This window comes from Equus asinus, chromosome X (genome assembly GCF_041296235.1).
Source record: "Equus asinus isolate D_3611 breed Donkey chromosome X, EquAss-T2T_v2, whole genome shotgun sequence".
NCBI lineage: Eukaryota > Metazoa > Chordata > Mammalia > Perissodactyla > Equidae > Equus > Equus asinus.
The window spans coordinates 123,407,501-123,431,377 of NC_091820.1; the positions used below are offsets into that span (position 1 = coordinate 123,407,501).

The 23,877-nt window shown below is 48.7% G+C and overlaps 2 long non-coding RNA genes across 2 annotated transcripts in view; both read right to left on the minus strand.

Annotated features, from left to right (window-relative positions):
* LOC139042698 (uncharacterized) overlaps positions 1–4,668 on the minus strand; it is a 17,333-nt gene extending 12,665 nt beyond the window's left edge. The window contains exon 1 of the long non-coding RNA XR_011499743.1: positions 1–4,668. This exon is cut by the window's left edge and continues 3,953 nt beyond it. This is a non-coding gene — a long non-coding RNA (uncharacterized lncRNA).
* A 1,743-nt stretch (positions 4,669–6,411) lies between these two features.
* LOC139042699 (uncharacterized) lies at positions 6,412–22,606 on the minus strand. The gene is made up of 4 exons (XR_011499744.1): positions 16,395–22,606; positions 12,456–12,615; positions 11,592–11,731; positions 6,412–11,378 (listed from the first exon to the last, which is right to left on the minus strand). It is a non-coding gene; the product is annotated as an uncharacterized lncRNA (long non-coding RNA).
* Positions 22,607–23,877: the final 1,271 nt, after the last annotated feature.

Here is a 23,877-nt window from a genome sequence, read left to right on the forward strand (position 1 = left end):
CCGAGAGAGCAGAGGAGGGGCAGGAATTCACTGCTTTCACTACAAGCCCTTGTGTACTATTTGATCTTTTAAAAACTATCTATGCGTGTATTCCTTTGATCAAAATTAAAGCTTACGGAAAAGGAATTCGAATTAGAAGGAAATTGGGGGAGGGGACTTTAGGGAGTGGCACATGAGGCCAGATGGCTTCTGCCTTCCTATCTGTCTAATAGTGTATGTAGGTCCTAAAATGTTCCTGAGGTATCACGAGATATGATTTCCGTACTTTCTAAGCAAATCATAGACCATAAGGAAATGCTTTAAAAGTAAAAATGGCCAGTAATCTGCAGGTAGCCCAGATCTTCCTAACTCTAGGGAACTTTGCGTGAGCAATAAGGTGAAAACAAAACAAAGATTGTGATTAACTTTTCAAAACTGAAACACTCAACAAATACCCCATGGTGATCATCCAAGGGTCCCACATTTTAGTGTTGGTCATAACAGCAAGACAGCGGAAATAAACTAAATGTCCAACGCTAGGAGCTTGGCTGAAGAAAAAACGTACATTGATAGACTAGAACACTATGTGGCCATTAAAAATAAGGAGAAATAATTTACCCGGGTGGAATGAATTTAATAGATGTCAAGCCCCCTCACCACCAGCTCGAGCGATTGAACCAGAGACAGAGAGAGAGAGAGAGAGAGAGAGAGAGACACTGAGTGCACACGTGCACTCACTCCACCTGGTTGTAGAGACATAGTGATACCTGGGAACGTGATTGCACTGTGACGAAAAGCCAGGCCGGGGCCTAAGCACTTTCTACACATCATTTCACGTGATCCTCACAGCAACTCAGAGATGCGGACCGTTATCACCTCCGAGTTGCAGGAGAGGAGCCAGGCACAGAGAAGCATAGTGCCCGAGTGACGAAATACTGCAAACCATATCATCCTGCCCACTGATACCAGACATTCACTGTCATGATTCGTTTTCAGTCGTATCTTTATTACTTGAAGAGTGAGGCCGCCTTTGAAATTTTCGTGTAAAATTCCCTCTCTAAGTGGGCGCGACGGGGGCTGGAATTTGGGGAAAGCAGGGCTGGGCAGTCCATTTCTGCAACCTCAGTCGATCCTCCCAAGTTCTTGCTTGGCACACACTCACGGAGGCTCAGGCGGAGCTCAGAGGCACCTAGAGCGGACGTGAATTCTAACCAGAAGGAGAAGCAGGAACGAAACATCAAAGCATTCCTTATCACAGGGGCTCCAATAAAGCAAGCGGGACTCAATGGGGAGATGTCACTAATAAATACGACTTTCTCCTCAGCACACGCTGGGGTATACCCCTTAACAGAGCAAGATCAATCATGCATATTTCTCAACAGGTCCAGTTAAAAATTTTCACTTGCAAGGAGCACAGGCCGTTGGGTTTGTCTTTCACTTTTCAAATCCTTTCCCCCGATTCACGGCAGGGCTGTTTCTCCCGTCCCACAGCCAGAAGAAGGAGACAGGCAGCGAAAGTCCAGCATCCTCGGACTGATGGCCTGTTCTCCTCCGTGACCCACTCTCACGAGCTGAGTATCTCTGGCAACGTCTGCCGAAGGCTACGTTGGACAGTTACGGGCTGTCTCTGGAGCTCTGCTGACAGTCCCCGAGTGCAACAGGACACGTCCTTTACCTCAGGCTTTCCTAAGATGTAGTTCTCTGAGAGCACCACGTGGGACAGAGCTCCTCTCTGACACCAGATCAACAGAATTCCTTTTCTACCTTTCTCTATCATTTCCCCCTTCCTTTCCTCCAGGTCCTCTCTCAATAGGACCAGACTTCCGACTCTACAGGCACAGAGGCAGCTTCCGGGCCCTGCACTTCCCTGTGGCTGGTCCACAGCCTGGGCTCTCTGATGTGACCCTTGACCCCTGCCCTGGACACAGTTCCCTCACTGCCTCCACTCTCAAACTGGTGCTCGCACCCTGATGACTACCGGCGTCCGCTTCCCACTCCAGCAACGCAGGCAGCCTCTGTCTAGAATCCTCGTCCCCAGGGTAGGGGTGGGAGTGCTCAGAGACCGGTATCCATTCTGTCTTCGAGACATGACTGACCACAAGTCCCCGGTTTGGGTAGTTTTACTGCAAACCTAAGAGCTGCCCTTCAAATCCTTCCTGAAAACTGCCTGGGAACCCGGAGGCCAAGTTCATAAGCCACATTTGGTTCAACCAAAGAATCTGAAGGATTCAGGGCAAGGTATTGAAGTCTGAAAAGGTGGAGGCTCCACGACAAGCCAGGATGTCAATACTCGGGGGCTTGACTGGATGCTGATGTCTGGCCCTCTGCTGTGTTTCTACCTCAACGACTCCTGTGGTCTGGGGTAGTGAAGCCTCATGATTTTCGGCAGGTCCCAAAGGAGGGGATGTTAGGTAGACAGAAAAATAATATAGACAATAATCACCGGCTGCTCTTTCATTTCCACACAGCCTTCTTCCATTCATACGATTCCAAAAATGCTCCCTCCTGCCATGACTTGATCACTCCACATAAAACCAAGAGGTAACCGGACAGAGACAGCATATACACACCTTCCACCGTCATACTCAGAGCTGAAGTCATGGGGCCTCTGTTTACAGTTAATCTTCTCCCAGTGATGTCTCCTCTTTCTCTTGCTCAGTCATCATCCCAGCGTAATGTGGATATGCTACAATTCCACGACCTAAATGTTGAATTCACCAGCACCACCGCTCCGTGCTATTTACATTGCTAAAGTAGAGCTGAGAGAATTGAACTAAAGGACGTGCATAAGCAGGGAACAGAGGTAGAGAGTACAGTCCTCATTTCTGCACACAGCCCTGAGGTGGTCCTGTTAGCTATGACTTCTCCATCAACTCCACGGTCCTTTTGCCTTACCCTCTGGGGAGGCTCAGTCCTTCACTCCTGGGGTCTGAGTCCTTGGTGCTCCTTTCTGGGGTTGCAGTACTCTGTCGGGACCTACTCAGGACTGGAGGATAAGAAGCCACCTGAGGGGACCCCCTGAGTCTCATCCGTATTCCTCCTCGGCCTCATTCTATAGCGTAAACACCACAAGCACCTGTTTTGAGAGGCTCCAGCAGCTAAGAGCGGCTTCAAGTATAGTGGAACCAATATTTCCTCCCATACGGGATGGGTTTCTTCCTAGGGGACCAGAACCTCTAACCAGCAGAGAGCAGAGTTGCAGGGCGGGGAGGTCAAACTGTGGCAGATGAGTCAAGTGTGTGTCCGAGGGGAGATCCAATAGCTTCCATTTGTGTCTTCTGACCCTAATACCCTTTCTCCAGGGCACAGGCAGCCAGTGTGGGGGCAGGTATAGGAGACGGACACCTGTCTCCACCGGGAGACTTCTCGAGTCGAAGGCTGGCTGGAGCACCCTGTTCCAGCAGGGAGAGCAGGGACCACAGCGAGGAAGACTTAGGAAGAGAAGGATGGGGGTAAACTCCTACTCCCTGCCTGCTCCCTGCCTCCCTGGAATTCGGTCGCATCAAGGCATGCATGAGTAGACCGAGGTGAGGTGAAGGAAGGAGCACCCATGGTGCTCAGCCCAGGCCATGCCCTCACATGCCACCAGAGGCAGCCCTGTCTGCACATCCCAACAGAGGCAGACCTGCCCCTACGTCCCACCAGAGGTAGACCTGCCCTCACATCCCAGCACAGGAGGCACGGCCCTCACATCCCACCCCAGGCAGCCCTGCCCTCACATCCCACCCCAGGCAGCCCTGCCCTCACATCCCACCCCAGGCAGCCCTGCCCTCACATCCCACCATTGGCAGCCCTGGCTCTTCTTGGCCCACAGGGGCTCTTCTCCTCTGTCTTGTGGGCTCACCAGCAGTGCCATATCCCACTCATGGTCTGCCACCAGCATCTACTCACATACACTTTCTAGGAGCTACTCTGTCATTCCAATGACACAAAGCAGGTATGTCCCCACTGAAAAGGAGTGTGCAACAAGGAATCCACGTGGTGCATTCACGGGGCGGGGTTGTGGCCGGGTTTCCTTCGTCACACAATTCCTCGCCTTGCCTTGCCTTTACAATGAAGCAGCACCGCTGCAGGGAGTGCAAATTCCTCCCCCCCGTATGGGGAATAACCCTGGGCAGCATCTACCAAAGCGAAACATAAGCATCCCTTGTGACCCAGCAATGGGAACCCCAAGTTCTTTACCCCGCACAAATGTGTACAGATGTTCAACCAAAGATATGTACAAGATCTGACTGCATAGAGCAAGGAGGAAGAAGAGACACTACTGACGGGGCCATTAGAATAATCCAGGAGAGTGGTAATGGAGGCTCAGACAAGGGCAGTGACAGCGGAGGTGCAATGACCCGGGCACATTCTGGTTGCTGTTGAACGTAGAGCCGAGGATTTGCTGACGGAGCTAATGTGGGCCGTGAGGAAACGTGGTCATTGAGGAGGTCACCACGGTGTTTGGCTTGGACAATAGGAAGGAAAGAACTACCACTTGTCGAGATGGGGGAGACAAGGAAACAGCAGTTTGGGAATAAGAAAAAGCAACCAAAGGCTTAGTAAATAAACCCTTAACAAATACTAAATAATTCTATTTATTTTCAAAAGGAAGCCTATAAACTCAGCGCAAATGTTTCCCTTAAATGTGCCAATACATGAAAGATACATTAATTCGTGAATTCCAACTCTGAAGTCATTATTCAACTATGTATTTTAAAGCGGAACAACAGGTGCCAAATCGGCTTTGGGCCGAGCTGTTGTGGGAATCCACGGGGTTGACCTGCACCATTATCTCATAAAAACACAGGACTTAAGAAACTGAAGTGAGTGTCATTGCCCTGACTAAATGGTACATGAAGTTAGACAAAGTGATGGAAGGATCAGAGTGGTAACTCCATTTTCTGGTGTTGGCGATCGATTAAAAGCAAACGCCTCTGGTCAAACAATAACTCCTCTGATTTTCATCTTTTCAACATCTATGGAGGTGATTGCATGATATCCTCTTTCTCTCTCTGAACGCAGTGAGTGAATACATTTCTTAGCATTGAACTCCCCTGACGTTCCCTGGCCATGGTGCATTCTTCGTTGAATGTGCTGCTGTGAATTATGTGGGCTGATGTTTGGGGCCTTCCCAATAATCTTGGAGGCAGTATCTGTGGCCTGTGGGCCAAAAAACTTGGGCTGACAGACGCATGAATGAGCAGGAAAATGTGTTCGCAAAACCTCCCAGAAGGGGCACCCGGAGGCCAACGTTGACTGAGGATGTCAGAAGTACAGGTGGGTGGTGGACAGGGACGGGGGGCACCACGCGGACGCCTCAGCGCCTGAGCACTTGGATCCTCCCCTCTTCACTCCCTGCAGCCCCCGCCTTCACCATGCATATGGAGCCCAGTGGCCTGACGTCTTCTCCTGTGACCCAGTCCTCATCCACGGCCCCTCCTGAAAACCCTCAGCACCTCCCCTCCGATTCTGGCCACGCCTCCCGCGATTCTGGACCGGCCTCCACCAACAGGCATTAGAGCCACGCCCGCGTCTCGCTCGTCCACTGCCTTGGGTACCTACTGCGCCTGCGCTGGAGCGCCCACACACTTTGTGGGCAGAGACTGCGCAGTTGCTGGCTACCGCCCACGGCCCCGCCCTCACCAACCCGGACCCCCCTCTGAGGAAATGAACTCCTGGTGTCAACCGGGAACCTCGCCATCAGAGCAGCAATGTGATTTGCTGGTCTTTGGCAAAGAGGAAAAGCCAATGTCTCTGGTAGCGTCATACCCGCTAACCTGAACTAAGGCCAAAAGGGGAAATGGTCACATTCGAACGTGAGACTCATTCGGTGACACCAAAGAGGGTAAGAAAAGGGATATCGATAAAGGTTCAGTTGCAGTGAGGACAAAGAGAAGTGATTTGAACTTTGCGTAACGATGAACTCCCGTTACAAATGGGACATTGCAGCTTGGGTCCCTGTAGACTGGATGGCAAGAACACTTGCTGACACCTGCAGCCCAAGACGTGTATGAAATCCCAGGAAGGGAACCAGACCCAAAGACCCAACCACTTCTGAACGGACCTTCTCTAGAAGCATGCTGACTACCCTACCCCGCCTTACCCCTGGACCTATCAGAAGACCTCCCACCCTTACTCCACAGTCCCCACATCTGTGCTGATGGCCTTCAAGAAGTGGCTCAAAGGATCACCCCATAAGGGGAGGCATTAGATTACCCACAACCTGTAGGGGAGTATGTCTCTAAACACAGCGGCCAGCTTAACAAAGGGGAGAACTTCCATCAGGGCCTGGAGAGCCCCTTCCCCTGCCACCAGGCCCCTGTCCTTGATGCCTCAGGATCTATGGCACAGAGCTCTGCCCCGGTGCAAGTGATGATGCACATGGCACAGCCGCAGCTCCCTTGACCTGAGGGTGTTGACTGTGAAGAAAACAATCGACAAGTGGAATCTTCTGAAACAAGTGAATTTTATTGGGAGAACACAAGGGTTCTTTAAAATGCAAGAAACACAAGCAGCAAACACATTGTAAAGACACAGCAATGAGGATAGCAGAAAAGTATCACACCGAGTTGGTATGGCCAGGGAACTCAGTCACACAGTAAACAGAGGGTGAGGGAAGGTCTCCGAGAAAAGGCTCCTACTGGAAAGGCTACTCAGCCTGAGACCTCGGCGCTCACCCTGTAGAATACACGGACAGGACACACACAGCTGGACACGTCTCCACATGTACAGTATTTCAAAAGATTTCTTGAGTAAGCACAAAAGCACATGTTGTAAACAAGGAAAACAACCCAAAGTCCAACCTAATGCCAAAGTCACAGTACCCCAACATCAATTTCTGGTCACATGAGAAGTAGCTGATGTCACAGGCCCCATCTCTGAGTCGAAGTCCTTCAGGTGAAGTTCATGGGTTCTGGAGAACTGCTGTGAGTCTAGGAAAGTCAACACCCTGTGAACTAAAAGTTATCCTTACACACGGCCAATGCTAAGGCTCCACATAAGTGGAAAATCCAAGGCCCAAAAGAATCCACACGCAGTCAACGCCGTTACCCCTTTAACCATGGAGAAGCAGTCTTCCCTTCAGTCCTAAAGCTAAAGACATTTGAGAGGGAGCGCTCATCTGTAGTCACGGGAGGGCCTTTAATATTATTTTCTGAAACCACTTTCTTGAGGGATGAAGGAAAGAATGACCCAAAAGAGCTGTACATATTTAATGTATATGATTTAAAGACTGTGGAAATAGGTAGACATCTGTGAACCATTACCAAAACCTGTGCCATAAACAGACCCATCCCCTCCAAAGTTTCCGTCCACCCTCTAATAATAATAATAATAATAATAATAATAATTACCATTATTATTATTATTTTGTGTAATAAGAAGACAACATACAATGGACACACGTAGCAAATCTTTCAGTACCCAGCCCATCTCTCCTGGGCTCTGGAGAAGTGGCCCAGCTGCGCGGTCCCCGGCTTTAACCATATTTCACACACGGCAGCTCAGCAACGCCCCCACGACAATAGTCCCCCAGTTGATCCGAGAGCTGGCTCGACTACGGGCCTTTCGGCCCTCTGGAAGGCCGCTGTGTCTGACTGCTGGGGGACACTGAGAAAGGCAGTGACTCCCCTCAGGATTCACTGCACAGCGCCCACGGCTGTTCTCTGAAGTGGAGAAGAAGCAGCACGGTAGGTCTGCGCATGAAGGAGAGGCAAGGGAAGCTCAGAAGGCCAAGGCAAATATAAACGTGGAGCTGGCCTGACCGGCCACCCTCGGGAATCCACACACTGTGCTCCTGGAGTCAGCACGATGGACTGAGAGGGCAAACTCGAATCCCGCGGGGTCCAGAGGAGATCATTCAAATGGTACGGGAGTGCCCACATTTGCACATTCTTTCCACCCTTTTGAGAGGACAGCACACGAACTATCCATAAAACAGGATCAGAGTCCTCTCCTCCTACCAAGTGTCATGTCACCTCTTGTGTGTCACAACACACAGAGATCAACCCTCTGACTTCACCTGCAGACAAACTCAGTTCGCTGGGAAAACGGAAAATGACAGTTGTCACCACAATAAACATCTTAACTGGACAAGGGAGCCATATTATCTCATATCACGTCCATCAGTGTCCACTGTGACCTTCTGGCGCACAGATAAGATGACCCAAAGGTAGTGCGGGAGAATGTATGTAGGGGACAGGAGACACAGCCCTGAACCCACGATGCCCATCACGGCTGTCACACCAAAGTCCCTTGTCCTCCATACTCTCAAGTTTTCCTCCTACCCTCAGAGTGTCATCATATCTCCGCTAGGTACTTCTGTGCCAGCCCCAGACTTCACCAATGGGGAGAAATCAAAAGCCTGAAATAGGAAAAACAGAGGGGGTCTCCTCTCCTCTGATTGCGACTGTCCTCACCCTCTTGCCCCTCCATAGCTGCAGCACCCAACACTGTGCCAACGCCCCTCACCGTTGTGGACAGCACCCACTTCCCTGAGAGTGCAGACAAGGTCCCCTCGAGGCAACATCACCACCCCTGTGAGAGGACCAGAAGGGCAGAGGGGCAGACCACCAAGCAGCAAAACCTTCTCACAGAAACAGGGGAAGGGACAACCAGAGCCACTGACTACATGCTGTCCTATTCAGCAATGAAGAATAGGTGGGCAAAATCCTCCAGCCTGGAGAGCTCACCAGGCACATTCCTGGATATCCAGGCTCATCTGCGCACATCCATGAGGATCTAAATGTCCACGGCCTCATCTACTGTTCATGGACAGGGCCCAGTGACTCTCCTCTTCCTACCAATGTGCAGAGTGTACTCAGCGGAAGAGTGCCGACAGCTCACATGGAAACGCTTGGCTAAAGCTCCAGCCCAACTCCCATCCAGAAATTCAGCATCCCTAATGACTCCTAAGATGCCATCGCCCTGCATGGTGGACGACATTCTGTTCAGCACCTTCATGTCAGAGCACGCAAGCCTGACCGCGGGCCACGGCCAATTTCTCCCCAGGGACCCAGAATTTCCCACACCCCACGTTCGGCCATTGCCGGCATGCGCTTTTTGAGGGACTTGAAAAAGGCAATTGAGTCATGTGATGGTGGAAGGAAGAAGTGTCTGCGTGGTCTGTGGAAATATAACAGCAGCAAGAGCAGCTCGCTTTCATCATTCTCTCCACGGGGACACAGCTCGTCAACAATACAAAAGAGTGACTGGGCACCTCAACCAAGAGCGATTATTCCCCAGAGACAACAGCAGTTCTCTCTCAGAAGACTCCCTCATGTTAATTTTCTACACAACAACGTAGGAGGGCAAAGAGCCAATGTTCCTCGAGCCATTATTCACAGGCTAAGTCAGTGCACAGAATCAGGCAGAAACAGCAAAGCATTCCTCAGCAGCAAAGTCCAAAATACTCCTATTGCACAAGTCAGCAACAGTCCCCATCATCAAAATTTCATCTTGGCCAGAGGGCCGTATGTTCTCATGTCACACTCAACCATCTGCATTGTTATCTTTTATCCTCCAGCCATGCTGATCCCTGGTAGTGCCAGGGATGGGCAAGCGGGCAGGAGGCACTCTGGAACATACAAAGGCCAACACGCCTTTGACACTGAGGGAGCATATCCTCCTCTCTGCTTTGTCCTCCTGCTCTGAGAGCAGCTCTACAGAGGACACTCTGTCCAGCCCCCTTCCCAGCTCTAGGCTTCAAGCACCGGAAGCAAGGAGTTAGTCCTTCCATCTTTCCTGATCACAGAACCCCCTTCCCCACGTGAGCCTCCAACCTCCATCATTCTTCTCCTCAAGAGAACAGACAATCAGAAGTGGCTGGAGAACCAGTCATGAAATCTCTTTAGTTCAAGAAGTGTTCCCCCATGTAAACTGCTTCAGCCACAATGGAAAACAGTATGCAAGTTCCTCAAGAAGTAAAAGGAGAGCCACCCCATGATCCGGCAATCCCACCCCTGGGTGTACAGCCAATGGAAACGAAATCACTGTCTCAAAGCCGTGTCTGCACCCCGGTGTTCAATGGCGCGCTCTTCACGACAGCCGACACACGGAACAGGCTCAGTGTCCATCAACAGATCAGTGGGTAAAGAAAATGTGGTACATACATACAATGGAATATTATTCCGCCATAGCCATTTTGCACAGAACAGGGAACCAGTAGAACAAGGAATACACTCCATTTCAGGAGCCTACCCTTAAGGGGTCCAATATAATCCCTTCTCTTTCCAACCCCCACAGCAACAAGAGGAATGAAAAAATACATACGCCAAACGCGACTTTGACATGGAATGCTTCACACCAAAAGCTACAGCACATTAACATTCCCAGGAGTGAGCAGACATTCATGAGTACATGTCTCACTGGGTGAGTGACATGGCTCGCCTCAGAACGAACTCCTGGGAGAGAACCCGATCCCACCTTACAGTCTGAGGAGGGTCAGCTTCTCTTTCCCCGAGAGTCTTGATTTTGAGAATGTCATCAATTAGAGTCACTCTTTTGGAATCCTCAAAGCCGTCACTTGTTTTTAAGTCCCAATACTCAGCAGATTGACCCTGAAACCATTCATCTAGGTCTTTCGCACCCCTCCCGCCGTGAAGTGACCTCAAATGAATGTCCTGGGCAGTGGGCCCTAGTGTATGTGGAAGGGGAAGAAGGCATCGCAGTTACGGTTAAGTTTCACAAGTTGAGTTTTTGACTAGCAACCAGGCCAGTGATGGTCACCGTCATGTCACTTGGTGAAGGAACATGGGCTTGAGCACAGGTATTTCTAAGTATCTCAGGTCTCAGGTTTTCACTGGGCAGACAACATAATGACCCCTATCTTCTGCAAATCTTATGTGATCCAACCAATCAGAAGGATCAATAATGACTTTGAAGTGTCAGTGGGCTGCATAAAGGCAACATACTTTAGTCTCTACTCACAAAGAAATGTGGATTGTTTTCACCCTTGGTGAGTGAACTTCAGCTTCTGTGATGCGACCTTCTGGATGAAACCTGTGCCAATAAAGCAATAGAGGAACCGGGAACCAGAGCCATCCATGAGACTAAAGGGCAGAAGCGTCTTGGAACGCACCTTACCTAGTGCAGATTTGTATCAAGAACTCCCTCCCAATTACCCAAACTCTTCACTTAAGTTTCAACAAATTAACCACCCCCCAGAAAACAAGTGACTTTATACAGACAGGGAACAGAGGAGATCTTGGTGGCACTGCCAGTGAACAAGAAGCCTCCAGCCTGAACTTGGTGCTGAGCCACGTCAGCTTTGACGAAAGGTGTCCACGTTGGCCAGAAAGACTGCAGCTCAGAGAAGGCAAAGTCCGAATTGCCCGGCTTTCCCCTGGCATCACAGGAGAAGTAGAGAAGTTGGTTTCTAGAGAGATTGAAGCAATCGCTGAGGAAATTTGCTGGTCCTGTGAAAGGAAACAAAACATTTCGTTGAAATGATGGCAAAGGTCTCAAGAACTGAAGTGGAAGCGGGGGCTCACAGGGAGGGAGAGGACCTCAACCAAGCCACAAGGGTCTGCTCTAATCTATGGATTCTGGAAGTGCTCAGCTACTTCCTTCAGGACCCGCTGCATGCCGAGCACTTACAAGGATCATCACACTTGATTCTCACAACATACCTGATAGCAAGGTGTGCTCCCCGTCTCCATCTGTGGAAACTCAAGCTCAAATATGAGAGCTAGAGAGGGCCAAGGGTCTTTCTCACTCAGATACCAGAACTCTATTGTCCACGAAACACAACGTCTGGTCTCAGCAACATCTGCTAGGCAACAAAGTGGCCAACAATGTACGGAGGGGTAAGCGCGTGAACAAGTACGGACCTATTCATTACTTCAATTGCTAGACTATGCCTGCAGGGCCACTGCTATATAAATGCTCACCTACCCACAACCGGGGTAGACTGGCAGATTGCCATTGTCTGGCACCCACGTGGTGGACGGGTCTCACCTTCTCCCCCGTTTCCCACTTAGACCCGGTCTTAAATTACATCCAAATCCACGATCTCACACCCGAGATAAAAAGCACATGAGCAATCTCCCACAATCTTTGGATTCCTGAAGGTTGTGTTTGACCGTCCCATCTAGTCCATCCTGCTTCTGCCTGGGCTGGCAAAGGTTTTCCAAAGGATAAGACAGATCAAAACCTTGACGTGAAAATGTCAACATCGGTTCTTTTTGAAATCTGACAGTCTAATAAAGTCAAGGTGGCTGTAACAGTGGCACCCACAGGAAACAGAGGAACACCAATAGGGACTGGAAAAAGATGCCACTGACTAGTCAAGAATTGGTGGTAGACCTAGCATCTCAGCCATGGGGTTCATAAGCAGTGCCCAGGGAGTGCCCCCGAAGTTCCCGGAAATTCTCCTCTTAGACACTCAGGGAAGGGATTTCCACACCATCTGAAATAGCGCTACAGCTAACAGGAGATCAGTGCTACCCTCCTCCCAACACCTGTGGCCTCCGATCACACGAGATGGCACTTACTTGTCTGCCTGCTCTTGACTGTTGGTTCCAGTTCCACTCTCTTCTCCGTACAGGCCCACAGGATGACCTGGACTGGACTTTGCCATCACAGGTCCTGAAGGGGATGGTGATGGTAGAAATCTGCAAGGAGACTTGACTTTGGGTGGACAGCCCAGCACAACTGCAGGAAAAACAGTTTACTTGCCAACTCATATAAGTCAAGAGGCTCAGGCGAACTTGTTCTTTCCCTTATCCTGAGAAATTTCTGAAAATGGTCGGTGAGGCCAGAGGACCCACTCACGCACCTTGTGTGAGGTAGGCCAAAAGAGTGAAAGACACTGTGAGACAGGCGCTCCATGAGTCAAACCACAAGATAAGGCCACTGCTTTAGAGGCCTCATTGCCCCTTCAAGTGAACCAGGGCTCATCCCGCTTTACTCAAACACGGATGGGATTCACTCAACATTATGTTGACAGGTGTGACCAGTGACTTGCTAGAAGCCGGGGGTGGCGGGGGGGTGGGCGGAGGGGAGGGGTCTCCCAACTCCATTTTTTCTCTTCAGTAATAAGGGAACTGACTCACACATAAAAGGATGGGAACAAACCTTTGGAATGTGTGCCTGCTCTCACTGTGTTCCCAATTACTGACACTTACATGCCACGCAAGATTACGGGTAACAATTCATTCACATGGGTTCTGTCTTCTACTTAATAGACCATGAGATGCACATTAGACAACTGGGTCGTTATATTGGTCTCAGTAATTGGTAAAAGATTAAGTTCAAAGACTGCTAAAACTAGGCATGAGCTAACTGAATTCAGAACAATTTCATGAAGAATTTCATATAGTACATAACGTTACTACCATCCGATATCGAACATAGGTCTTTGAGGACAAAACAACAGAAAAAACTGGACATCTGGAAATACACAGATTGGGGAATTTGCTCTTAATTTGCAATACGTCCTACTGTACTATGGGCAATGGGCACGGATTAAAAGCACCTTCATTCCACACGTAGGTATTGATCCAGGTCTGGGGCTCTGCCTGAAAAGGCAGGACTCACCGGCGAGGTGAGTGAGTGTCCCAATTCCGGAAATTGGTATTCCTGCCAGTACCAACCGCACAGATAAAGGAAGACCAGCAATACAACCAGTAAAGCAAATACCAGCAATACATCTGTCCCATTTCTAAATGTGATCAAGGTGGATTTAGAGAACACCAATGCCCCACCAATATTCAAGTCATTAAATCATCTCTACATGAGCTAACATACATAATTCAAGTCAGTATCAAGAATCAACCTGCAAGAAGGCTCATAAGCCAACTCAACCATCACCATTACGTAGAGGAAGTAGTTGTTTTCCTTGACAATTCTGAGGTTACTGCCAGGCAATAGTGTCCTCAGGATTTTGAGGAAAACAACAATGTTCCTTTAATTTAATTCTCCCCTTGAATACACAGTGGATGTCGCAGGATGGAGGCATGAGGATAAACACACGGGCACTGTCGATTTCTTAACGCGACATTGTAGCACTTTGAGCCACTAAGGCACAGTCAGCACTTGTGTGCAAAGAGGCAAGGACAGCACCCTTTGACGTGGGGGTGGGGCAATGGCACTCGCAGTCTGGCCCAGGACCTCAAACAGATGGGATAGCAGTGGTCCTGGGGCAGACCGGTCAGGACATGAATTGGCCTATCCTGCTTTTCTGGACACAGAAACTACACAAAACGTTTCTTCTCTGCGACAACACGAGGGAAGGAGGAACCAGGCCAACATTTAAAGAAATGACAACGGAATAAATGCACAATTATTGCCCTCCAGTAATAGACAAAAGCATGCCCGATGACCTGCAAGGGCCATTCCCTCTTAACAGCACTCATTCTGGAGGTGAATTTCCACCTCTGTAAGTGGAAAATGCCCCACGATTTTAGCAGGAAACGCATGAAAAGACTCAGGACAGAACCCAATCGAATAACGCGACACGCAACACACAATGATTGCTGGAAATGAAGTCCCCGAAGAACCCAAATGACTTCCAGTGTTGACCAGTGAGGCGCACTTCCGGGAATTCAGTGTCGTAAAACAGCACCGCTCAGCCAGATCGACAACGTGTGAATTTTTAACATTGAAAACAAACCTTTCTTAATTTTTATTAGAGCTATGAAATAAGAAACCTAAAGGCTAAAATTTCAAAACTTTAATGGTATGAAAAACCCTTAACAGTAAATAAAATGCAAGATTAGGTTAGCGGACCGCTTGAAGCCGCTAAGTGTCGTAAAGCAAAACGCACAGACACAATTAGGACCATCGTGTCCTCATTTGTCAGTCGAAGGTGACATGAAAAACTTTAACACGAAGCTTACGAAAAGGATCAGGACGTTCCTTTAACAGAATAAAATGACCCCAAACGCCATTGTTCCGTAAAACACAATCCCACCCCGGGCCAGGGACGCACGTCAACATATGGTTAAGAGCATTCGCTGTCGTAAAACAACAAGGACTCAGCCAACTGAAAGTTCGGCCCTGTACGTGGAGAGGACCTCAGAACGTTGAGTTTTTAAGAAAAGTTAGGAAGACGGAGAAACACCAGAATAGAACAATATAAATCAGGTCAAACACGCAATTCTATTATAAACTTACGACACTCTATCAGAGGGTACATTCCAGCTCTGTAAATTAAAATTTCCCCGAAACCGTTTAAAGGACGTTTATGGGGGAGGGCCAGGACCTCCTCATTAAACGCATGAGGAAGGGCATGCAGAATTCAGTGCCCAGCAGGGTCCAGTCCTGGCTGACAAGAGTGGCTAAGGGGCCTTCACACAGACTGGAACACTTCTGGTGCTCAGCCGCACAAATCACTTCCCAAAGGGCACACGGAAGAGACTATCGTTTGAAGAATGCTTAGGAAACCCAGCTGAAATCCACATGAAACACATGCAAATGGCCGCAAAATCACGAGGAAGACAAAAACACCCCGCGCTACGGACGGACGAGATTACAGAATGAAACCAGCAATAGAAGCCCCGGGGCCGTGATGCCCCTCAGGGACTCGAAGCAACAAGGGCTCGCCCATCACACCGCTGGGTTTCACACTGGAAAAGCGTAGGGAACACTACACTTTGCATGCAAACACACTGACAGCGTCTGGGCCACTCTCCACTCAGCGCGATGACATTAGGTCCAGAAGGGCTTTGCAGAAATACGTAAAACAGCGTGCAGTGCTGACTGAAGGGGACTCGCGGGGTCAGGGAACAAGCCAAGCCCGAGCTGAGCAGGCCGGCTGTTCACTCTTTCCCCCGACGTTATCAGGGTGTCGTTCTTTTTCAGCCGCACGGGAAGAAGAGCATCCCGAAATGGGAGCAACCAATGAAAGGAAACGCGCACTCACGCTGGGCAGGGAAACCCAAGTCTGCGCTCACAGGCGGCCATGGGCCACCAGCTGTCACCCTCGCACACACGCTCCCTGAGCGCGTCACCTCCCTCTGTCCGAGTCGAAAATCACCGAGATCCCGACCCTGACGAAAGGGCTCACGGAAACGGACAGGACCCAGATTTCCACAAAGACCCGGGGCCAGCCTCCAGCCCGCGACACTGGACAACCAAAGGCCACACCCGCTCCCTGGCCGCCAACGGCCACGGCCCGTCCTGGACCCACGGCCACTCGGCCCTCCGCCCCAGCCCCTTCCTCCTCTCCAAGCTGCAGACACCTCCAGTCCTGAAGACCACCAACAGGGGGGTCAAGGCCCACATCGCCACGAGCAGACGAGCTGAGCCTTCCATCAGGTTGTGCCGCAAGCTCCACCGGGGGCCCGGACGCCGCTAAGGGGCCTTCTCTGCCGTCCACCCAGAAGCCCGCCCGGGGCACACTGCCTGTCAGAGGAGCTGAGCACACACCGTCCCCCCGCTTCCCTCCAATCACCCGACAGACAGCCAAGTAGGAAGTCAAGGGAACTTACACTTTGGGGACAGCAGGAGACGGAGCCGCCATGTTCCCCCATCCTGGAGGGAAACGGTCCACGGAAGCCGCGCTGCACAATCCACATTTTAAAGAGCCCGGTCAAGCGTTTCGCTTCCCTGGACAGCGTTCCTTTGGCCCCGCCTTCACACGTCGTCATTGGCGGGTCTGCGACGATTGACAGGGAGACTGGCCACTCGCTCCAGCTCCAAGAGCGCAAACCCCGCTCATGTCCCAAGGCTCTGCTTATTGACTGAAATCTTGGCTCTTCTTGTTCTTTCTTTCTTCTTCTATGTCCATCCCTCAACGCCTAGCTCTGCTTCGAGGCTTTTCACGTATCTTTTCCTTAGTTTCCCGTCTTCTCAGACTTTGGAAATCTTGATCACTCAGGCTCTTCAAGCCTAGCTCCGTGCCATCCTCTTCCAGGAAGCCTTCCATGCTTCACTCCTCCCATCCCCAGCGGTCGATGTGTGTTTCCCTTTGCTCTTAGACGTCGACATGAAGAAACCTCAGAGCGGAGATGCAGGAGACTCATGTGAGCTGTGGGATCAGAGGGTACTTGCTGGGCACAGTGTGAAGGACCCCAACTTTGCACTTGGAATTTTGGCGAGACAATTCGTGTTGCACAGGTTTTGGGAAGAGCACAGTGTAACTCTCAGCAGCATCACAGCCATGGGCCCAGCAATTCATTCAACAACCCCGAATCACCCTTCAGGATTTTCATATCCTTTCCTACCTTTCCATCTATGGAACTCTTGCCCACCTGCCAAGGCGTAAGACACTACCTCTCTGACTCCTTCCTTGATTTCACGTTCCCACTCTCAACATTAAGCACAGTTGTTTCTTGTGATGCTGTACGGTGAAAGATAAGGGATCTTCACACCTCTGCTGCAAAAGTCACTAAGCTTCCAGATGACTATTCGAGGTAACACTAGATGCCCATTTCTTTTCACGAGGCCATCTGCCCAGAAATTTTTCAGCTGTTCTCAATTTGTGAGTTGTACAAGAAGGAGGCTGCGGCTCCCCTACGACTGACTACCTTCAGTGATCAGCTCAGCTACACTCTCCCATGCTGTGTGGACCACATAGCCATGGGCTTGTGCTACACTCAGAGGGGACAGTGCCCCTGGCAAGGGCACTCTAATGATGGCACTATCCTGACCACAGGACAGATTGTTTTTGCAGGTTTAGGGGACCACGCTTCATATTTGAACAGTGTTATGCATAGTTTATGATGTTGCCCTACCCACTGTGGTGGTTAATTTTATGTGCCACCCTGAGTGGCCAAGGATGCCCAGATCAATCATTATTTCTGCTTGTGTCTCTGAGGGTGTTTCTGGAGGAGATTGGCGTTTGAGTTGGTGGACGCAGTAAGGAAGATCGCCCTCCCCAGTGTGGATGGGCATTATCCAATTCATTGAGGCCTGAATAGAACAAAAGGTGGAAGAAGGAAGACTTGTCCCCCTTTTTCCCTCCTCACTGCTTGAGGCAGAACATCTCATCTCATCTTCTCCTGCCCTTGCTCTGGAATTGACAGCATCAGCGCCCCGTGGTGTTCTGGCCTTCAGACTGGGACTAAATGACACCACCAGCTTTCCATGGTTTCCAGCTCACACACCAGAGACTGTGGGATATCTCAGCCTTCAAAAATGCATGACCAGGGGACGGCCCTGTGGCCGAGTGGTTGAGTTCGCACGGTCCAGTTCGGTGCCCCAGAGTTTCACCAGTTTGCATCTTGGGTGCCAACATGGCACTGCTGGTCAAGCCATGCTGAGGCAGCATCCCACATAGCGCAACCAAAGGCACTCACAACTAGAATATGCAACTATATACTGGGGGGCTTTGGGGAGAAGAAGAAGAAGAGAAAAAACAAAAAGATTTGCAACAGATGTTAGGTCAGGTGCCAATCTTTAAAAAAAGAAATAATGCATGACCACATTCCTCATAATTAATCTCCTTTCATATAACATATCGTACTGGTAATATACCTTGAATATCGCACCAGCTGCAACTGTTAGAGATGGCTTCCTAGCCCTCCAATAGAACTGTGAGAAATGGCAAAATCAAATAAATTAAAATTATTTCCAAAGTATGGATGGGGACATTACACATCAGATGGCCAGATATTTGGGAGGGCTCAAAACACAGCCATTGGCCCAGATGGGGGTCTTGCCCACTAGAGTCTGGCTGGTCTTTTGCAAGCCCAGAGAAAGCTGATAGATGAACTACTCCAGAGCTGCGTTTGTGGGGTTGGACTTTGACAACGTTCCAGAGGGCAGGAGAGCTGTGGCAGGCTTTGTCAGCAAACAGTGAAGCCGTGATCTGGGACCTTTATCCACATGGGGAGGTAAGAGAAGAAAGGCTGGAGCTGCTGATGTGACTCCTGTCTCCAGGATCTGCCAGCTCTCTCAACACCTGGCACTAAGGCTTAACTTTGTGCCTTGTTCTTGTAGATGGACACATGCTGGCCTCTTTCAGTGCCGCACAGGTCCTGTTTCACAGATGACCTATGGCCTCCTGAACTTCATGTCCCCAATCTTTCCTGTCCCATTCACACTTTATCCCAGGCCAACGTCCTGGGCTTCTGCCTGTCTGGGAACATCTAGCAGTCAGTATTTATCGACTATGCATTATGGCTAGTGGTTCTGTATATGGGCTGGATCTTTTCTGCTTAGATTCAAATACCAGCTCTTCTTCCTATCGGCTGGGTAAGGTTAGATGTTTGTTGGGCCTCTGTTTCTTCATCTGTTAAATGAGTGTGCCCATAAGGACCCTGTCATTGGGCTGCTATAATATTCATTGAGTTAATGCAAAGCCCTTTCTTGGTGCCTGGGACGCACCAAGCTTTCACCTACTATCGTTGTTATCTTCTTATCATCGTCCTTCATGTTTCAACTCAAATCTCCCCTCTTACCTGCACCATTCTTGCGCTAAAGCAGCCCACATGAATCTGCCTTTTCTACTGCCCGTTCAAAGTACATCATCTGCATCTTACAACACACTAACTCTCCAATTGTTTGTTCCACACCTTTATCACGTTCATGTATGTAACTTCTCCATGCTAATTAATAAATCTACATGTCCTAATTCTTCTTACATATACACATATAAGTCTCATCTCTCCTCTCTAAATTTATCACCAGCTTCCATGTATAATAATATCAGATGGCTCAGTATATAGCATGATATATGTGGGGATTCAATAAGTGTTTATATAGGTCCTACCTACATATGAAATACTACCTTTCATTGGCAGGTCTCCAGAAATACATTCCCTTGAGGAATTCACCAACGCTCTTGCCCACTGTCTGGCTTTGCTAGAAGGCACACGTGGGTGGTGTTGTGGCAGAGAAATTGGCAAAGGGCTCTTGAAGACTTGGTTGAGTCCCTCAGGCCAGTGGGTCAGAAAAGGAAGCAGTAGGCTGAACTGTGTATTGCCCCAGAGTTGATGTGCTACACAGGAGAGAGAGGAGGCTGTTTCAAGGACCAGGGAGGAGCGGGAGTGGGAAACAATAAGGCCTCCTCAGGGCAGAATGCATATTGTGGCCTGATTGGAGAAGGGCGTTCAAGATGTAAGATGAGGGGGAAAGGCAGTACAGAGCAAACAACCCTGGGTGGGATGTGGAAGACTCCAGGAAGAATTCAAGGCCTTGAGTAACAAGATTCAATTTGCTTTCCAAAACTATCCTTTGCGTGTCAGTGTGCAGAGTGAATCAAAACAGAGAGTCATCAGAAAAAGGGAGGCCATTTAGTCATAAGGAGGCTGTTAGAGTCCAGGTGGGTGGACTGCATGCTGGAGCTCCTCCAGGTGCGGTGAGGATGAAAGCGAAAGACAGGCGGACAGGGCATGCAGTGAATGTGCAGTAGCCACTATGGGAAGGACAGGAGATCGAGGAGTGAGGGGCTCCTGCAAGTTTGATAGTGCTGCTGCCTGGACGGATGGTGGTTCCCCCAAGTGGGAAAAGAGACACAAGGACAGAACAGTTTGGGGAAGAAAAGAAGGAAAGATAAAGAGTTCATGCTGCATCAACTTTGAGATGTCGACAGGATTCAAAATGAAGGTGAACACGAGTTAAGTGAACACACAGTCTGGAATTGAAGGATGAAGAGAGACCGAGAGCTGGGAGTCCTTGCGGGAGGTTCAACGGGGGAGTCCCTGCTGTAGATGAGATCTCCTGAGGACAGAGAATGGGTTGAGAAGAGAGCCACCCCACAACCCCAAGAATGGCTTAGATTTTAAGAGTGTGCGAACCAATTGACAGCAAGAAAGGAGCTAAGAAGGAGGAGTCAGGGGTGCAGAAGCTAAGATGCAGCAGGTCATGGCTTGATTCTTTGTGCTTCTGCAATGCCAGGATTCTTACAGCATCCTGGTGCCAGTGCTCTCTTCACTCAGGCTCTCACACCTGCCCCCCCAAAACTAAAGCCGTCTCTGTGCTTCATTTACCTATTAGTTCGGAGACGCATGTTCCGCCATATTGGTCAGAAAAAGAAAAGACTCCAAGGTATCAACAGGCAAAAGACCTGATTAGAAAATTGACCAACTGGTATGGGGTCGGTGCCCAGTAACAGACCTCTGGCTCCTTCTCCTCCTCCAGAGCCTTCACTGATCCATCTGGCTTCCTTCTCCTTTTCCATACAGCCCTGATCTGCTTTCTGCCTCCTTGCCTCCCAGGGGCCCTCAGAACCCACACTTGCTCCCTCTCCTCGTATACTGTTCTAGGCCATCGTGTCAGCTGCTTTGAGTGCTGGGTCCGTGATAAGACTGGGCCATTTCAGGGTCATGGACTCATCGCTGTGCTACCTTCCCCATGAAATGAGTTTCTGGGATGGTCAGGATATTGAGCCACGTTTTCCATGTAGGGACAAACTTCTGGATGTGGATCTTCTGGGACAAAATGTATTTGACATTTATAAGGTTTTGACATGCGTAATGAAAATGTCCTCGAAAAACTGTGCCTACAGGAAATACTGTTGAAAAATCAGGGGCTGAGATCCAACATCCATTTATGATAAAAACCCTCAACAAAATGGGTATAGAAGGAAAGTACCTCAACATAATAAAGACCATATATGACAAACCCACAGCCAACATCATTCTCGACGGACAAAAGCTGAAAGCCATCCCTCCGAGAACAGGAACAAGACAAGGGTGCCCACTGTCACCACTCTTTTTCACCATCGTACTGGAGGTGTTGGCCAGAGCAATTCGGCAGGAAAAATAAACGAAAGGAATCCAAATAGGCAATGAAGAAGTAAAACTCTCACTTTTGCAGACGACATGATCTTATATGTAGAAAACCCCAAAGAATCCATAGGAAAACTATTAGAAATAATAATCAGCTGCAGCAAAGTTGCAGGGTATAAAATCAACATGCATAAATCAGTAGCATTTCTATACGCTAACAATGAACTAACAGAAAAAGAACTCAAGCACTCAACCCCATTCACAATCGCAACAAAAAGAATCAAATACCTTGGGATAAATTTAACCAAGGAAGTGAAAGATCTATACAACGAAAACTACAAGCCTTTCTCGAAAGAAACTGATGACGACATAAAGAGATGGAAAGACATTTCATGCACATGGATTGGAAGAATAAACATCGTTAAAATGTCCATACTACCTAAAGCAATCTACAGATTCAACGCTATCCCAATCAGAATGCCAATGTCATTCTTTACAGAAATTGAACAAAGAATCCTGAAATTCATATGGGGCAACAGAAGACCCCGAATTGTAAAGCAATCCTGAGAAAGAAGAACAAAGGCGGAGGCATCACAATCCCTGACTTCAAAGCATACCACAAAGCCACAGTAATCAAAACAGCATTGAACTGGTACAAAAACAGGTGCACAGGTCAATGGAATGGAATTGAAAGCCCAGAAATAAAACCACACATCTATGGACAGCTAATCTTCGACAAAGGAGCTAAGGGCATACAATGGAGAAAAGAAAGTCTCTTCCACAAACGGTCCTGGGAAAACTGGACAGCCACATGCAAAAGAATGAAAATCGACCATTCTTTTTCACCATTCACCAAAATAAACTCAAAATGGATCAAAGACCTAAAGCTGAGGCCTGAAACCATAAGTCTTCTAGAAGAGAATATAGGCAGTGCACTCTTTGACTTCAGTTTCAAAAGAATCTTTTCGGACACCATGACTCCTCAGACGAGGGAAACAATAGAAAGAACAAACAAATGGGACTTCATCAGACTAAAGAGCTTCTTTGAGGCAAGGGAAAACAGGATTGAAACAAAAAAACAACCCACTAACTGGGAAAAAATATCTACAAGTTATTTATCTGACAAAGGGTTAATGTCCATAATATATGTATAAAGAACTCACACAGCTCAACAACAAAAAATCAAACGACCCGATCAAAAAATGGGCAGGGGACATGAACAGACATTTCTCCAAAGAAGATATACGGATGGCCAATAGACACATGGAAAGATGCACACCATCACTAATCATCAGGGAAATGCAAATCAAAACTACACTAAGATATCACCTTACACCTGTTAGAATGGCAAAAATAACCAAAACAAAAAGTGACAAATGTTGGAGGGTTGTGAAGAAAAAGGAACCCTCATACACAGTTAGTGGGAATGCAAACTGGTGCAGCCACTATGGAAAACAGTATGGAGATTTCTCAAAAAATTAAAAATAGAAATACCTTATGACCCAGCCATCCCACTACTGGGTATCTATCCAAAGAACTTGATATCAGCAATTCCAAAAGTCCCATGCACCCCTATGTTCATCGCAGCATTATTTACAATAGCCAAGACGTGGAAGCAACCTAAGTTCCCATCAACTGACGCTTGGACAAAGAAGATATGGTATATATGTACAATGCAATACTACTCAGCCACAAAAAAGATAAAATCTTCCCATTCACAACAACATGGATGGACCTTGAAGGTATTGTGTTAAGCGAAATAAGCCAGACAGAGAAAGACGAACTCTGCATGACTCCAGGCAGAGGTGGAAGTTAAACATAGAGACAAAGAGAGTTGATTGGTGGTTACCAGGGGAAAGGGGGCGTGGGGGGAGGCCACAAAGGGTGAAGTGGTGCACCTACAACATGACTAACAATAATGTACAACTGAAATTTCACAAGGTTGTAAACTATCATAATCTTAATAAAAAGTTAAAAGAAAAATCAGGGGCTGGCCCAGTGGCGCACTAATTCAGTTCACGTGGTCTGCTTCAGCAGCCTGGGGTTCGTGGGTTTGGATCCCGGCTGCAGACCTACACGCTGCTTGTCAAGCCATGCTGTGGCGAACTCCCACATACAAAACAGAGGAAGATTGGCACAGATGTCAGCTTAGCGCCAATCTTCCTCACTAAAAAAAATCTGATCGATTTTTCGTTTCCACATTATCTTGTACAAACTCGTGTTTAATGCTTTCTTTAAATTACAAACCCTACCAGAGAAAATATGACATCTCATGAAGGTTGTGATGGTTAATTTCATC